Genomic DNA, 11,959 nt, shown 5'->3' with positions numbered 1-11,959 from the left:
ATTTAAGAAAATCGATGAACAAATCCCTTCTTGTAACTCGCTCCTGCAATACGTCTATTTTTATTTATTTTTCTGATTTGGCCGTGCTCAGCAATGCTGTCCGGGATTTTTTTTCCTCGCTAGAGCAAATGCCAGGGGTGGGGGAGGCGAGGGCTGGGATCCTGCCGGCATTGCCCCCTCAGGGACCTCCGCCTAGCGCGTGGTGGGGCCCGGAATAGTGGTGGAAGGAAGCTGCGCTGGCCAGTCGGTCCAAGGCTCCACCTACGGTCACATGGCGTAGATTCTCTCCCTCTCCACCTCGATCACTCGCGTTCACTCCTAGAGACCACTGCTCTCCTTTGGGTCGGAGAAGACGCCAGCCAAAGGAGGCGGGGTTGCAGGAGGAGAGTCCGCTTTGCGCAATCCAGTCCGGGACTTGGCTCCGCCCTGGAGCGGAGGCCTCTCCGGTGACAGAGGAGTAGTGAGCCGCACGGGGTGAGGCTGCAGCCAACTCCGCTCCCCGCGCACTCGGCTGTCCAGGCGCTCGGGACGCAGCAGCGGCGCTTCTCCGCCGGGCCGACCGCCCGCGATGCCCGCTTAGGAGTGGCGGCAGCGGCCAGCGTCGCCACACCCGCGGGGTAGCGCTCCCGGTCGGCGAGCGGGGCTAGAGCATATACCCTTGCCCCAGCCCCCACCCCGCCCCCCACCCTGAAATGACTTGTTAATCGGCGCAGACACTACCGAAGGGACTCGCTGGAGTGGAATCCAAGTGGAATTTGGATTTGAAGAAGAGTTTCTTGAACATTTACTCCTTTCTTGTTGGTTTTTTTTTTCTTTCTTTTTTCCTTTTCCCCTCTCCGCTTGTCATTGGAGATGAACCCAGAGCATTTGCATCCCAGAAAGTAGTCGCCGCGACTGTTACCCCAAAGAGACAAGCACATATGTAGGAATGACAAAGGCTTGCGGAGGAGAGAGCGCAGCTCGCGGCCCAGAGAGAACCCCTTGATAATGGATTACTAAATGGGATACACGCTGTGCCAGCCCGCTCCGAGCCCCGGCCGCCTGCCCGTCGATGCACCGAAAAGGTACGGCTGGGGCGTCCCGGCGCGCCCCACCTCCCGGGCAGCTCCGCTCCCTCCTGCGGGTCCCGGGGCCGCGGTAGGCAAAGCGCTGTCGGCTTTGTGGTGCCTGCGTTTTATTTTGTCTTGTGTCTGTCTCTCGAGCGTTGCTCGGCCCTGGGGGAGCAGTTGTGAGCCCTGCCCGACGTTCTTCTCCGCCCTGCGCCCCAGAGACCGCCGGGCTCCGTGTTGCAAGCTTCCCCACCCGCGCCGCGCACATGCCGGGCGCCGCCCGGGACCCCGACCTCGCGGACAGTTGCCTGGCCCTGGGATGTGTGTGCAGGACCCCGGGGCTCATCCTCATTTTCGGGCCAGCAGGCAATAGAGAGGCCCGAAAAGGGTGAGGTTCTTGGAAGCTCCCTGTCCTGGTGCGAAGGCAGGGGAAGGGGTTCTGGCCCCGAGGACTGGAGGAGATTGGATAGAAGAGCGCTGCTTTCCCTCAGCACCAGGTTTGGGTTCAGGGGTGGGAGAAGGGGTTCCATAGATACGGTGGGGAAGCGAAGAGAATCTTTTGTTGTCGGCGCGGTGTCTGGGCTGGGCTCAGTGGAGTGCGGGAAACTTGTAATGGCCTTGGCACCCGCGCACCCTGCCACTTGGTGACATCCCGGCTGGCTCCCGCGGCCGCTGGCACCAGAGGTTCCGGGCTTTGTTTGCTCGAATGAGTGGCCTCCTCCCGGTGTTGCGCGGCGCCCCCGCCCTGGGTCCTATCCCCCACTGAAGCTCCCTTCTGGGCGGCGAAGACCGCATCTGTCGCGTCTGCGTCCCCCTCAAGCACAGAACTCGCCCCACCGGGGCTCGCACCCGCTGTACCCTCTTCCAAAATCAACGAGGTTCTTCTCTGGAAAGGACGTGTCCCGGGAGGCGGCAAGGTGGGAAGACCTGGCAAGAGATGGCTCAGTACTAGCTAAGCAGACCAGACAAGAGCTTTGCCCGGGCCCCAGTCCTGAATTGTCCGAACTACTTGCTGTAGTCTGGAGGGCTGCCTCGCTGGCAGTGGGGCGCTCGGGGAGCAAACCCGACAGTATTCAACCACCCTGCATGACCCTTCTGGGAAGTGTCTATTTTCCAGATTCTCCGCTTTTTTTTTTTTCTTTTCTCAGCTCACTGTGGTACACGGTGCAAAGCAAGATCCTGAGGTCCGTTCCCTCCTAACACGACCGGAACGGTACAGGGGGAGCCAGGGAGCAGTCCTGGACTTACGGGTATCAGGAAAGGAAACAGGACGCCGCTGTCTTTTCCTGCTCCCTCGCCGCCCCTCGGTCCGGTGCCGCCTCCCCCCCCTTCCCCCTTCCAGCAAGGGGTCACTCTACCTGGCGCTTCCGGAAAGTTTCTCTGAAGACTAGGGGTGGGGGGCACGCGAGATTCGGGGCTCAGCATGTGCAGCCGGGAGGAAACCAAGCCCTCAGGGAGGTGGACAGACCGCCCAAGATGCAGCTAGGAGGTAGGAGGCCGGCCCTTGGGAGAGTGGCACCCCTGGCTGATGGTAAGCTTCGTTGGGGTGATGGCCCTGCACTTGCTGGACAAGTCTCTCAAGCAATCCAGGACGGAGTGGGCGTGGGGAAGAGAGCGAGAAGGGGCAGTTGAGGGCAGGACTCGGGAGCTGGTGCGGTCACTGTGGACAGCAGCTGGCGTGACGCACCCGCGCGTGTGGTCTCTGGCTGGGGCTCGCTATTTTGCAAGTACCAGATCTAAGCGCAGCATCCCCAGGCTCCTGCGCCCCGTGCGCCGTTTTCCAGCCAGCGGGCGTTCAGGGAGGAGCAGAGCAGTAGAGTCAGGTGTATGTGAATGGGGGAGGAACCACTGTTTTCACAGTCTAGGCAAGCACTTCCAGGGATGGCCTCCTGCGTGTATTGCAGTGAGCAGCACCCGCTGGCCATTCCGCGTTGGTTCTTGGGAGAAAAGCAGCTGCTTTGGAAATGTTGTAGCCAGACCTGGTCACGGAAGGATCGCTCTCTGCTTCGGCTGGATGGGAATCAAGTCGCTACTGAATGTGATCCGTCAAAGGTTTAAAACACAGGCACCCAAAAACAAACACACACTCTCTCACTTGTATGCCCAACTTTCTTTGCGTCAAATCTGAGATGTTTAACCCAGTTGCAGCGTTCTGCCGGCAGGTCTCTGGAAAGCTATTTAATGTCTCATCCCCACCCCCTCCCAGAGCTGGTTTTCAAGTCTTTGTAGGTAGGAAGGTCGAGTGCCTTTGCCTTCCTTTCTCTAATCCTCATGATTGTCTGGTCTTTCTTTCAACATACACCTTGGGCATTGAGTCCAGGGTCTGCAAGAAGGTGGAGAAGACTGTTGGTTCCACATGAAATGAATCCCTTATTAAGGTTTCTTTTCCCTCCAAAGTCTGTTCACATTTCAGAATGAAAACATCTTGTTTTTTTTTTTTTTCACATCTTTTCCAAATGACTACCAGAGGTCAAGATTGCAAGTATTTTGTATGGTTTTTTAATACCCTGTTTAGTCTGCATGGAGCAGTTTTATGGTTTACAGTAAGCTTTGATTAAACTACTCCAGGCACCAGAGTTAATTATTAACCTAATCTTAAATACAGTGGCAAAACCATGTCTCCACCTATTAATCTAAACTATCTGCTCAAAAATAATTGCACTAGCTATCTGAATTTGGTGTACCCATGCTTGTTTATCTGGTAACTTTTAGTTGACTCTTGAGTAACCCCCACTCTATTTTTATTTTGATTTTAGGACATTCTTAAATGAGGTATTTTGCGGATCCATCTGAAAGCAGGAAAGAATCAACATCATATTTAAACAGTGTTTTTGTGTTATGTCTTTTCCAACTTGATATGAAGAGGCATGGTAGTTAATGTTTCTTACTTACACTGTTTTGCAGCTATAACCCTTTAGAGATGGGCCATGTTCTCAATCACACATACAATCCACATAGGTAAATGTTCAAGAGACACCCAAAATCATTATCTCCGGAGCTTCTTGCAGAGTACACTTACTAGATAAAACATCTAAGTTTAAATGGGTTACAAATTCATAAGAGCCAGTGTAGAAACTCAAGTAAATGTTGACTCAATAAATAAATGAAAGAAATAGCCCCAAATGGTTCATATTTCTCCATTTGGAGTGGACTTGGATTTTTTTGTCCCCTACAGTGAAAAAAAGTCTATGCCTTCAAGTAGGTGGCTATTATAAAGTGGCAATAAGTGCAACTCTTTATTTATACACACACGCACATACACAAACACACATTTCTCAAGTTATTTCTATGTCTAGTGAATGCTTTTCCCATCATTAAAAAAATATAGCATTTGCATTTTGAGTAGGCGGATAACATTGCCAAGTATGTTGAATCAGAAGGATGGCAAGAATTAGGAAGACTGTTATCTTCAATGAATAAAAATAAGACACCCAAATTAAGAACTTGTATTAAATTGAAGCTAAATACTCAAGCTTTAAAAGCAAATGGGTAGTTGCACTTCTTGATGAAATGGAAGGAAAAATACTGTTTTGAACAAGGAGGTAAGTCAGATACTTTAGGATGTGTACATAGTGCTTCAGCTCTTTTCTGAGCGGGACAAAAGAGTGATGATGGGAGAGAAAGTTTTTTTAGAACTAGATTGCCAAGAGCTAATATATTCTCCCATCATATTTGTTTGCAGAAAGGAATCACAGAACAAGCCAAACTAATTGCAGAGGCTTTAATTAGGCATCTGCCACTTGCAGCAGTGGAAAGCCCAGGAAAGCCCGCGTGTGTCTCTGTAGTACATCTCCCCCTCCACACACACTTTTAAGTTGAGACATTTTACTGTCCTCCTCCCAGAGTGGGGGGTTCACATCTCCACGGGAAGGGGAAGCCTAGAAGGATCCTGCTGTGCCCTCCCACATCAGCGTCCCCCACTCTCTTGGGGTGCCCTGGAGCCATGTTGTCTCTGAGAGGTTTCTATTCTAGAGTGAAAGCTTTTCTGGTCTGCCTTAAAATGTGCTGCAAGAGCAACTGAGCTATTCTCTACTGGCAACCACAGGGTTGCCTCTTGGGGATATGGTAAAGGAGGGAGGGGAGGGAGGCATTTAATCCCTTTGAAATGGGCAAGTAAGATGTCACACCGCACAAACCTCAAGGGGAGAAGGGAGTTCGGGATACGTCTCAGCAAGGGACTATTACAGTACAGTATATACCCAAGGGCATCTTGCTTTATGAAGCAGGTTGAGCGCTTGCAAAGCCTTTTTATTACAATACTTCTAATTACATTAATGGAGAGTGTCATGTACAAACCATCAGTATTCTGATGCTTCCCCAGTAACCCCCTCAGTCCAGAACTCTCTCCTGGATCTCTCCAATATTCAGTTCCTACAGGGTAGGACCTAACAGACATCTCAAACTTAAATACTTCCAAACACCTAGTTCTGGATCTTCCTCCCCCACAAAGGATTTTCTTAGCATCTTCTCCATCTTGGTAAATGGCAGTTCCATCCTTTGAGTTGCTCTGGCCAAAAAACTCAAGAGGGTTATCCCTGACTCTTCTCTTTCTCGTATCTACGCATGCAGTCCAGCTGTCCCACCTGAAGAATGCCCGCACACTTCCTCCAGGCCTGGCCTCCATGCCTGTCTTTTCCTGCTGGGTGACCCGTCCTGCTAGTTGCCCAGCTAATCTCCCAGCTTTGCTCTTGGCCCCCTACAGTCTTTTCTCAACACTGAAGCCAAAGTGATAACATTTTTTAAAGTGAAAACAGATCAGGTCCCTTTTGCTCAAATGCCTTCCCATGTTCTTCCAGTCAAAGCCAGAGCCCTTTCTGTGGCCTCTGTGGCTCCACGTGATCTGTACTGGGATCCTCGCCTCTCTGACCTCTGCTCTGCTCCTCCTTTGGGTCATTTAGTTGTGCCTGGCCTGCTCCCCGCACACACTCAGGCCCTTGGCAGGGGCTGTACACTTGCTCTTTCAAGGCGTGGCCAGTCCTTGGCCCCGAAAGCTGCAGGATCTGCTCCTCACGTTCTGCTCACACATCATTTTCTCAGTGAAGCCCTTTCTGATCATCTTACTTACTTCACCTGCTGTCCCCAACACTTCCTACCCCCCTGGGCTGCCTCATGTTATTTTTTTTTTTCTCTTAGCACATTCCACATCCTGACAAACTGTCTGCTGTCCTCATTTATTTTGTCTTCTGGTAGAACATAATGCCGTGAAGTGGATATTTTTGTTTCTTTCACTGCTGCAGCTCTAGCACCTAAATTGGTGCCTGGCACATCACAGGCCTTTCATATATTTGTTGAATGAATGAAGAGCGAATCTTTTTGTCAACAAATAGTCTTATCTCTTTTGCCTGCTTTTGTTCTTGTGTCATGTGTCTATCAAATGAGATACCTCTTTGCCTGCGTGTGTGTGTGCGTGTGTGTGGCACACAGGTGATGTGTCTCACGAATAATGAGTGGAGCATTCACTGTGGGTTGTTTTCCCAGTCTTGGTGATGGATTGGAGCCTGCTCATTCCCATACTCACACCCAGTCCCCTTCTGTGGCCAAGAGCACACATCTGTGGGACACCTGTTTGGAGCTGGGGGGAACCTGAGTTGGGTAGAATCAACTTGCCAAGAAACAGAGCTAAGAAGACAGGCAGCTCTTATGGAGGTTGAGCTTTTGACCTTGGACTCATTTATTCTGCATTCTAACTACTGGCCACAGAACCTTCTTGTCTTTTTGGAGTTTTGCTTTTTTTTTTTCCTAATTCAACTTTTTACCAGGAGAAAACAGTATGCCCGTTAACCTGCATTTCTGCCCTGTCGCAGTGCAGTGATAACTGTTGTTGAAGATCTTATACTTGGGATGAGGTGACCTGGGTTCCAGACTCACTACCATGCACAAGCCACTTAACCTGTTTGAAGCTGAATTATGTTCAAGTTGTGACTAGTAAACCTATGCTTCCTACCTTGTAGGACTGCTGGGAGAATAATATGAAATCATGAATGTGACTGGTAAAATATGAAATGCACTATGGAAATGTGAAAAGCTTGATGCCAACTTCCTCCTCCCTTCCCAAGACCTTGGGCCTAGCAGAGACCCTGCCTCACTGTCTTCTAAGTTACATATAAATATAAAAAATATATATTTATACACACTGTGAATGTCATTTTAATTTTAATCACATTATAAAATTACATCATATCCTCAGATTCACTGAAAATGCACAATCTACGTAGTGCCTGGATGGCAGCTTTATGAATCAGAATGCCAACCATGTCAACTAGTGATTGTTTTCAACGTGACCATTACATTGGGCAAGGTCGTGGGAGTGGCATTCTGCCAGGCATTATTAAAAAAATGAAAAAGTAAGGGCATTGTTTTTGCTCAGGTAAGTTCTAAAATAGTTCATGTCAGTGTAAACATCACTGTAGAACAGACATGTCCGGGTGACCCAAGAGGAGGAGGAGAGAAGTTTTGATCTTTGCTGTAGCCAAGTGCAAACTCGTTAGATTTTGTGGCAAGATGTTCATAGGAAATGTGGAGGGGCTGTCAGAGGTAGGGCCCCGGACAGCTCCGGAGGTGATGCAGAGGTTACAGGCCTTAGGCAAACACAACACATTTGGATCTACCTCCCGTATTTTTGCCATCTACCAAGATGTGACTTTGAGCTAGTGACTTCTCTGCCTCGCTTTCCATCTGTAAAATGCTAGTGTGATGATGCTATTATACTTGTTGAAGAGAGTAAATATGACAACATCTGTGAGATCTGTGGCATGATACCTGACACCGTCCACATGCTCACTAAATACAAGGTGTTATTTTGATTTGGGAGACAGTGGTCATAGAGAGGGCCCTGGTGGGGAGAGCGCAACAGGAAACGGCCCTTACAAATCTGTAACATCAAGAGATGATGCAAAGGAAATGACCTTTGGACTGGAAAGGAACATTCACACCACAAGCTGGCCACAGTGTCGGGGGTTCTCAGCAGAGAAGCGTGTGAAGAGTCTCTTCCGTGGAAAGAGGAGTCATGATCCTTTCCCTGACTTTGGGAGTTGAAACATGACACCCAAAACATGGAAGAGAAAACACTACAAGTGAAGTAAGTCAGAAAGACAAATACCATATGATATCATTTATATCTGGAATCTAATACATGGCACAAATGAATCTTTCCACAGAAAAGAAAATCATGTACTTGGAGAATAGACTGGTGGTTGCCAAGGGAGAGGGGGAAGGAGTGACATGGATTGGGAGCTTGGGGTAAAAGATGCAAACTATTGCCTTTGGAATGGATTAGCAATGAGATCCTGCTGTGTAGCACTGGGAACTATGTCTCGTCACTTATGATGAAGCCTGATAATGTGAGAAAAAAGAATGTATACATGTATGAGTAGCTGGGTCACCATGCTGTACAGCAGAAAAAAAAAAAAAGTGTATTGGGGAGATAACAATTGAATACAATTTTAAAAAATACCAAAAAATAAATAAAAGCAACTTGGGACCTTATATCAAATAAGACCCCAAAGGATAGCTGTTTTGTTTTTTAATGATAGCATTCACTTGCTGGCATTTTACATGTAAAATACGCAATCTACACCAATTAAACAATCTGAGAGCACTCACATTGGGACCTGAGAGCTGACCAGCAGAACTGATCCGGAGGCCCACACCTGTTACAGGGGAGGAGCTTGGCTGTCAATCAACTCCTCGAGGACCCTGGGGCTGGGATGGTCTTCCTGGTGGCCATACACTTGGTGGGTCACTCTTTTCTGGCCAAGCCGAAAGTCAGTTTGGGAGGCTGAATCACCACGCAGAAGCAAACCACCACCTTCCCCGGCAAATGCAGGAAAGAGCTGACCCCAGTGGAGATGGCAACTACTCTACTGCTGATATAATGCTATACAACCTGAAATTTGTATCAAATGATAGTCAGACACATCTTTATCAGTGAGAAGAATCCAACTCATCAAAAGCACAGCAGAAAGGGCAAGAAATTGGTATTATCACCTCAATTCCCTGAAGGAACAGACACCAGAATCCCTCCATGGCTCAGAATTACAGTTATTTTCATCTAGGAAAAAAAATTTTTCTCCAAAGTTTTGTAGTGGAAAGAGAAATGTAAAGAAAGCAGACTCCATCAGCAATTCACATTCCCCAAAGACTGAAGGGCCAGGTCCTGGGGAGCAGCCAGTGCAATGACTATTGCTTTGAAAGACCTGTTAGTAATAGGGATTTCCACATACTGCCTTTGACCTGAGGCTTTCATTTAATATGACTCAGCTCTTTCTAGTGGTTTCCGACTAACCTATAATTGCCATCTGTGGAAACTTTAATTCAAAGAATCCCGCCAATTTAAAAAACTTAGCAGAAGAATCTCTAAAATTGATGCTATTTACCCCCTCTCTTATCCTTTCTGCTCTTCCACGTGTTTTAAGACCAAGCCTTTAGCCATGATTTGATTTGAAGCATTTATAGAACTGAACAGGATCTGGCAACCAACACAGTGAAGCCATGCCACTGGAAAACAAGCATGTGAAGAAGGAGTGGGAAGAAATAAGGAATCTATTAATTATGGTTTAACGTTCTATGAGAGTGTTAAGGACGAGCTTTCTGTGGATCCATTCTTTCCCTTTTCCTATTCCTGAGTCTTTTTTTAAGGAGCATATTCAGTCTTTTCATTAATATTGCAGCGATTCTGATGCTTCCCCACCCCTCCCCCAGACTCCTACTGTCCCTGAGTGAGGAAACTGAGGGAATACTGATGGAGCTGGTGAATGGAAACATTCCTGTCCTGAAAATGGAATGCTTTATGAAAAATCACGCTCCACGAAAAAAAAAAAAAAAAGCCCACTCAGAACAATCCAACAACTGTCTTTCCTCCTTTTCACCCCAAGAGCTGCTGCCTTCATTCACATATTCTGGTGTTTGAATGTGTTTGTTCTCAGGCCTCATATACCCAGGTGGAAAACCAGCCTATTCAGCCTTTCATTGTCCCCCAAACCTGAGCATCTGAGTTACTAAGAACATTCTCACCTCTGTGCAGTCGGTGATACATAGGAACCAAACTGTTTACAGCTTTCTAAACTGGAGGATGTGTAGCAGAATGGCAGCTGGGTGGGTTTTTATAGGAAGAGGACTCATTCATGGTTTCCGAGATGGATTCTGTGCTAATTCTTCTTGCATCATGAATGATGGCCCTAGCTAGACACTGTCGCTGGGATCTTCATCTATTAATCATGGAGGCTGCTTTCTTATTCGGTTGCCATAGTTTCAGGGCCTCAGATAGTGTTGGGGTGTCTTGGGAAAGGTTGGAGATATACTAGGCTTGCAAGCCTTGCAGTGATTTTGGCAGTTGTGTTCTGAAAGCACTGAAAACCGCTTCTCGGATAATTCAGCGCTGGATTAAAAGAGGCAACTTCCCAGAGTGTCTCCCTGGACCTTGTTATGTGTACATCCAGCTGCTATTTACTCCAAGATTTGCTTCTTACCCAGTCTGGCAGGTAAAAAAAAAAATCACTGTCCAGGGGCTGATGTCACTTTCATCTTTTGACAAGAAGCCAAAGGGTGCGAACTCTTCATTAAGGCTGTTCCTAAAGGTGAAGGTAAAGGGGGCTGTTCCTGACTTCGCTCAAATTTCCATTTCATCATTTGGTTTTGGCTCTGAAAAAGGCTAAAGAAATAAAATGAGCTCATGAGGAGTGTTGCACATTTTGCTTTGGTAGGGCCATGTAATCGCTCACTGCTCTCCTTCCAGGCTCACCTTTATTTTTTTCGGTTTGCCTCACATCACCGAAGGTCTGGAGACCATTTGACTGTGTTCAGCAACACCGGCCCAAAGGTCTCTGGCTTTGTCAGCTCTTGAGGGCACGAGCCCTTTTTTTCTTTCTGTGATTATAATGTCTTGCTATTTCGGGTTGATGAGGAAAGCTCTCCAGTTGTGTACATGACTGTGTGACCTGGTCCAGAAAAGACTCGTGGCGGAGTAAACTGCTCCAGAGGGAGCTCCATGCACCCAGAGATCCACGGGCTTCATGTGTGATGAGAACACCGCTCTTCTGTGTTAAGCAGGTGTGGCCCTGGTGTGACAGATACTGATGTTTTTCCTTCACATTTCTCAAGTGGACTGTCAAGGACTCCTACCACTCTAAGCCCAGCCATTTCATCCCTTTGTAGATTACAACACAAAATAAAAGCACCTCACACTGGAAGCAGACACCACAGAGTTCAGGACATGCAACTCGTCAAATGAAAGAAAACTCAGGCAGATTTGGGAGAAAAACCTTGAATTCATTACAAATGGGCCTCATCTAGAAAATCATTTATTTTAACTAGAAAATGACTAGTTTTTATTTCAGAGTAAGCTTCAAAGCAGCCGTTTTAAACTTCCCCAGATCACTAGCCTGCCAAAAATTTTTGTATAAGATCAACAAGCATTTTTGATGCACGTGCCTATTATATTGGCCTCTCCCTTACTCAACCACACTAAATGATTGATTTTAGAGGCCAATCATTTGAAGTAAATTAAAAGGATAACATGGCCTTAATTGCTGCTGGCTTCACCAGGCTTCTGGGCACCGGAATTCCTTGTGGAGAAACACTTTAAAGTGTCACAGCAGTTTTTGATCATGTGGTCTGGCTCACCCATAGGCTGCAATTATCCCCAGCCCTTCTCCATCCCCCCACCCCCCACCCAAATATCTCTGCGAAGTAAAGAAAACATGCATTTGTAAATTCAGTATTATGGACCCCTGATTATTTATTTGGCAGGGTCAGAAAATAAGTCCTCTTTGTTTTACAGCATTCTTATAAGTTTCTTTTCTTTTCTTTTTTTTTTTTTAAAGGGCATGGAGTGGGTAGGACAGTGGGATGAATATTTCAGATCAGAAGTTTTTTTGTTGGAAGAAGAGTTTGAGTGAATTCAGTTTACTTAC

The 11,959-nt window shown here is 47.4% G+C and overlaps 1 protein-coding gene across 3 annotated transcripts in view; it reads left to right on the top strand.

The window, feature by feature from the left end:
* The first annotated feature begins 274 nt into the window (after window positions 1–274).
* The window catches only part of SEMA6A (semaphorin 6A), a 124,963-nt gene continuing 113,278 nt past the window's right edge, over window positions 275–11,959 (top strand). For all 3 annotated transcript variants that reach the window (XM_047778470.1, XM_047778469.1, XM_047778468.1), the window contains exon 1: window positions 275–1,064. The gene's annotated coding sequence lies outside the window, so the exon portion shown is untranslated. The remainder of the gene's footprint in view (window positions 1,065–11,959) is intronic.

This window comes from Phacochoerus africanus, chromosome 4 (genome assembly GCF_016906955.1).
Source record: "Phacochoerus africanus isolate WHEZ1 chromosome 4, ROS_Pafr_v1, whole genome shotgun sequence".
Lineage (NCBI taxonomy): Eukaryota > Metazoa > Chordata > Mammalia > Artiodactyla > Suidae > Phacochoerus > Phacochoerus africanus.
This window is presented reverse-complemented; position numbering and strand designations above follow the sequence as displayed.